This window comes from Cygnus olor, chromosome 32, assembly GCF_009769625.2.
Source record: "Cygnus olor isolate bCygOlo1 chromosome 32, bCygOlo1.pri.v2, whole genome shotgun sequence".
Lineage (NCBI taxonomy): Eukaryota > Metazoa > Chordata > Aves > Anseriformes > Anatidae > Cygnus > Cygnus olor.
The window spans coordinates 549918-555917 of record NC_054089.1 but is presented as its reverse complement, the minus strand read 5'-3'; the positions used below and the strand labels follow the sequence as shown (position 1 = coordinate 555917).

General features: G+C 54.9%; 1 protein-coding gene across 1 annotated transcript in view; it reads left to right on the top strand.

Moving 5' to 3' along the window:
- The first annotated feature begins 1024 nt into the window (after window positions 1–1024).
- The window catches only part of LOC121062562, a 37629-nt gene continuing 32653 nt past the window's right edge, over window positions 1025–6000 (top strand). The window contains exon 1 of the mRNA XM_040542605.1: window positions 1025–1077. The gene's annotated coding sequence lies outside the window, so the exon portion shown is untranslated. The remainder of the gene's footprint in view (window positions 1078–6000) is intronic.

The window sequence follows — 6000 nt, the reverse complement described above, 5'->3', positions numbered from 1 at the left end:
CTCATCATCCTCTGGAAATATTGAGCCGTATCATACCATGGAGTGTTAAAGCCTGTATTGAGACCATTGGTAACAGGGGCACGGGAGCACTGGGCTGGATATTTTTCAGTAGCCACTTGGCTGATTAACAGCAGAACAACTTGAAAGCGGCCTGGTGCTGCCCAAAGAAAGGCCCTACCTCCTGTAGGATGAAAGTCCCTGCAGTGCCCGTTAATAGTAGGCAATGACCTGCATTAATCTCCCTTATGCTGAGTCTCTTTTTCCTGTGCTGGTAACAGGTGAGTGATCTTCCTGCCCTTATCTCAGTGCATAAATTTTCTTTCCACCAGAGTTTCTCCCCTGTTCCTTTGAGGAAGGGGATTTTGAGAGCAGCGTGGGGGAGCTCAGGTGCCATCAGGAATAAGCCACTGCCTTTCCTGGTTGTTGTGTGGTCACATGAGGGTCAAAGTGTGGGTGCAGATTGCTCCCACAGTGCTGTACTGGCAGAAATATGGCCCCAGCTGAGACTCCCTGAGTGTTCTTTATAAGCTGATTCACCAACAGGATGAAGGAGAACACTGCGAGCACCTTTGAGGGCTGATCCAGAGCTCTGAAGTCACTTTGGCCTTAGTGCAGGGTTTCCCTGGCACAGCCGTTTGTGTGGACACTGAGGAAAAGCAGAGTGACATGTTCAGAAGAAGACAAAGCAGTAAGCAGTGTTGGGGCAAAGAGCAGGAGGGTTTGCAGGGAGGATGCTGTCCCTGAGATACAGGTAAAAAGAGAGTGAGCTGCGGAGTCTGAGAGGACAGAAATAACAACGGGGGCTCAACAAAAGCAGCGGATGTAGCAGGGGCTGAGGCAGGGCCCTCGCAAATGTGAGAGACGCTTAGTGTGGGCCAGGCTCAGGCGGCCACAGAAAGCCCACAGCACAGGTCCCAGCTGCACTGCAAGCCTCTGTCCCACCATCCCCAGCTCAGAACAAAGCAGACACCTGAAGCAGACGGTGCTCCCCAAAAGCAGTGCCCCAAAAGATGCTGAGGCAGGCGCCATGGGCAAGGCTGTCTCCTTCTGGCCCTGCCGTCCTGCTGCTGGCGCTCTGTGAGTTGAGGCATTGCTGGGTGTGGGGTCTGAGGGCTGGAGGGCTGCTGCTGGGACACACTGCTGCACAGGACAGGCCTGTGGTGGGCACAGGGGAGGATGGGGACGGCCTGTGCAGGGCAGGCGTGCAACACTGTGGGGCAGAGTAGTTTTGGTGAAGGCAGGATGGTGATTGCTTCCTCCAGCTATGATGCAGATCTGAGAAAGGAGTCTGTTTATTTATGTACTTTACTGGGGTTTTGCTTATTACCTCATGCTGAATATTTCAGAGAGATCCTGGGGACTCCATCCTGAACACAAAAAACAGCTAGCTTAAGTGGTTTTGGAATGGGATCGAAGGATGGGGGACCAAGTGATTAAATAACGTGTTTGTATCGGAAAGTCCAAACCGTGGGGTTTTGGGAGGGGATACATGGTTGTGTCAGGTCTTGCCCCCTCTGAGCAAAACCCTCTGTGCCCCAAGTTGCAGGTGCTGGCGTCACCACCCAGGACCTCTGCAGATCCCCAGGTGAGGATTAACGTGGGGATGCATTACAAAGGGAGTTATGTGTAGGGTGGACATGGGAAAAGAGAGGGGGTTTCTTCTCTGGGTGTGAACTCCTGGGAAGGTATCTTCCCAGGAGTGGGGGGGTGCTTCTGGACCTTGTCCTTACCAACAGGGATGGGCTTGTTAGGGATGTGAAGGTTGGGGGCAGCTTGGGATGCAGCGACCACGAAATGGTGGAGTTCAAGATGGAACTTGGTGGAAGAAGTAAGGCTAAAAGCAGGATTGCTACCCTGGACTTTCGAAGAGCCAACTTTCACCTCTTCTGGGACCTGCTTGGAAGTATCTCCTGGGCTAGGTTGCTAGAAGGCAAGAGTGCTTGTGAGAGCTGGGCTACATTTAAACAGCAGTTCTTTCAAGCTCAGGATTGGTGCATCCCTAAGAGTAGGAAATCGGGGAAGGGGGGCAGGAAACCTGCATGGATGAGCAAGGAGCTCTTTGATAAGATCCAAAAGAAGAGGAAGGTCTATGAAATGTGGAAAAAGGGCCTGTCCTCTTGGGAAGAGTATAAAAGTGTTGTCAGGGCCTGCAGGGACACGACGAGGAAGGCTAAAGCCCACCTAGAGGTGAGGCTAGCAAAAGAGATAAAAGATAATAAGAAGGTTTTTTTTAAGTATGTAAACAGTAAAAGGAAGACTAGGGATAACGTAGGTCCCTTGCTGAACAAGGGGGGTGTCCTGATAACAGGAGATGCCGAGAAGGCGGAGGTACTGAATGCTTTCTTTGCTTCAGTCTTTGCTTCAAGGACTCCACCCCCCCCCCCCCCCCCCCCCCCCCCCCCCGGGACTCCTTGACCCTGGTGGGGGGAGAAAGGGGCTAGGAAATGGAGGGTTCCCCCGTGGTTGACCTGAGGGTAGTTGGGGAGCACCTGAGTGGGCTCAACGCACACAAATCCATGGGTCCCGATGGGATGCATCCATGTGTGCTAAGGGAGTTGGCAGAGGTGATTGCTGAACCGCTCTCTATCATCTTTGAAAGGTCCTGGAGAACAGAAGAGGTGCCTGAAGATTGGAGGATAGCCAATGTCACTCCGGTCTTCAAGAAGGGCAAGAAGGAGGATCCGGGGAACTACAGGCCAGTCAGTCTCACCTCTGTCCCTGGAAAGGTGTTGGAACAGCTCGTTCTGGATGTCATCTCCAAGCAATTGGAAGAGAAGAATGTTATGAGGAGTAGTCAGCATGGATTTACCAAGGGGAAGTCGTGCTTGACCAACCTCTTTGCCTTCTATGATGACATCACCAGCTGGGTAGATGTGGGCAGATCAGTGGATGTCATCTACCTTGACTTTAGCAAGGCTTTCGATACTGTCTCCCATGACATCCTGATAGAAAAGCTGAGAAAGTGTGGGATAGAGGAGTGGACAGTTAGGTGGGTTGAGAACTGGCTGACTGGCCGAGCTCAGAGGGTGGTGATCGGTGGCTCAGAGTCCGGCTGGAGACCTGTGACTAGTGGCGTTCCCCGGGGGTCGGTGCTGGGTCCGGTTTTGTTCAACATCTTCATCGACGACCTTGATGAGGAAATATTGTCTGCCCTCAGCAAGTACACCGATGACACGAAGCTGGGAGGAGTGGCTGACATGCCAGAAGGTTGTGCCGCCATTCATTGAGACCTGGACTGGCTGGAGAGATGGGCAGGAATAAACCAAATGAAGTTTAATAAGAGCAAGTGTAGAGTCCTGCGCCTGGGAAGGAACAACCGCATGTATCAGTACAGGCTGGGGGACGACCTGCTGGAGAGGAGCTCTGCGGAGAAGGACCTGTGGGTCCTGGTGGACGACAGGTTGACCATGAGCCGGCAGTGTGCCCTGGTGGCCAAGATGGCCAATGGGATCCTGGCGTGCATTAAAAGGAGCGTGGCCAGCAGGTCAAGGGAGGTGATCCTCCCCCTCTAGTCCGCCCTGGTCAGGCCTCACCTGGAGTACTGTGTCCAGTTCTGGGCTCCCTGGTACAAAAAAGACAGGGATCTCCTGGAAAGAGTCCAGCAGAGGGCCACAAAGATGATATGGGGCCTGGAGCATCTTCCCTATGAGGAAAGGCTGAGAGACCTGGATCTGTTCAGCCTGGAGAAGAGAAGACTGAGAGGGGATCTTATCAATGTGTATAAATACCAGAGGTTTGGGAGACAGAGGGGTTTGGCTAACCTCTTTTCAGTGGTTTGTGGGGATAGGACAAGGGGCAATGGCCACAAGATAGAGCACAGGAAGTTCCGCACCAGCATGCGAAAGAACTTCTTCACGGTGAGGGTGACGGAGCACTGGAACAGGCTGCCTAGGGAGGTTGTGGAGTCTCCCTCTCTGGAGATATTCAAGGCACGTCTGGATGCCTACCTGGGCAGCCTGCTCAAAGGAGCCTGCTTTGGCAGGGGGGTTGGACCCGATGATCTTTCGAGGTCCCTTCCAACCCCTTCGATTCTGTGATTCTGTGATTCTGTGATCTCTTCCCTGTGTGCAACACAAAGCATTTTGTAGCCCCACTGCCATTACCAATGAAAAGAGGAGACTCCCTGCCCCATCTCTCCAGGTGACCTCCCGGCTCCTGCCCTCATGTTGAACACCATCAGTGCCCAGGGGAGACAAAAGGTTTTGGTTCAGTGTGCCATTGATGGGCGTTCTCCTGTTACACGCATCGTCTTCTGCAAGGATGAGGTGGAAATGTCCAGCCTGAAGGCCATTCAGGGGCAGCTGACCTACAACGTGATGTGGAATGTCTCATTGGGAAGTGCGGGCAAGTACACATGTGGATACCAGCTCAAGGATCAGAGCAACCAAGTGAAGAACTCTGCCCTCAGTGTTCCCCAGGACTTGGAAATCACAGGTGAGATGTGAAACGAGAGCAGGGAAAGGTTCTCCTTGAAACATGAGAGTGGTGGTTGCTGTATATAACCCACAGGTACACCTCGGCCATGCCGTTCTTAATCCCTCATGAGAGCATTTAGACACTGGATCCATGAGGGCCCATGCTGGCAGAGCAGACGCAGGCACTTTTACGCCTCCACTGGGGATGGGGCTGGCTGTCGGTGGGGGGATGTGCCCATGGGGCTGTGTGTCCCAAGCCCCATACAGATGTGCTCAGGGCTGTTGCAGTACGCGTGCTACAGGTGGGGCTCAGTCTGCGCAGGAACTGGGCATGCTGCAGACTCTCAGCCTGTCCCTTTCTCCTGCCAGGCAGTGTGGCCAACTCCCCAGCAGGGCCATCATCCCCAGGTGAGTGATTCCCTCCTGCACCCCAGGGTCCCCACCATGGGGATCTGGGCTGTTGGGCTGCCATCCCCAGGGCACGGGGCCGTGCAGGAGCTTCACCAGACAGGAGGTGTGCTGGCAGCACGGGCACATCCCGCTCCCTGCCTCTCCACATCACACCCTGCTGCCCTCACACCCTCTCTCCCACAGCTCCCCATGCCCGGCTCCCTCACGCCCTCCCCACAGGCACGGCGCTGGCAGTGGCGGCCATCGGCCTCGTCCTGCTGGCTGCAGGCAGCTGGTTTGCCATCAGGAAAGGTGAGGGAGTGGGGGTGGGGGGGCCTGGTGGTGCGCAGCTGGGGCCGACGGTGTGTGGGGGCGATGGCTGTGGGCAGCCCAGCTGGGGAGGCTGCTGAGGGAGCTGGGGAGCTTCAGCCTTTGTCCCCGAGCCCTGAGATGGGAGCCAGGGCTGGGCAGCAACTTGGCCTGCACACCTCAGCCACTGTTCTTCTTGCAGGTGCCTGCAGAGGGAGATGCCCAAGGTGAGCACCAAGGGCTCCTGGCTGTGGGGTTTGTAGGAGGGAGTCGGGAGCACTGAGGGGCCCTGGGATGCTCCTTGGTCCAGGGGCACCGTTCTCTGTGTGTGGCTGCTTTCCCTGTGATGGAGACAGGGAAGATGGGGCTTTTTGAGGGCTAGACTCAAGCTCAATAATTCATGCAGGAAAGCACCAGCCAAAAGCTTCTCTCACGGTGCCCCTCCTCAGCACACACAGACCCCAGAACCATTACTATTCCTTTCCAGTCAGAAGCAGGTTTCCAAACCAACGAAGGAAGACACTGACCACGGTGAAGTCCAGTGTGAGTACTACCTCCTCCCTCTGGGGAAGCCACACACTCCTCTTCCCTTGAGCATCCCCTGCACCTGTACATGGAATCCCACCACTTTATTTCCCACTGGGACATAAAAATCCCTGCCCGTTCATCAAGGCCAGGTTTCTCTCCAGCACTTCACGTCCTGCTTCTTCCTTGTATGCAGAACACAGCTGCTGCCTGCACAAGGGACATGACAGAATCCCAGTGCTCCCAGGGACAAAGACCATTTCCTTGGGGGGCCCTTGCCCACCTGCTCTGGCCCCAGGCCGCAATTCCCCCACTCCAGCCTCTGCTTTTGTCCTTTCTTCAGTTTCCCTTCAGCGGGATT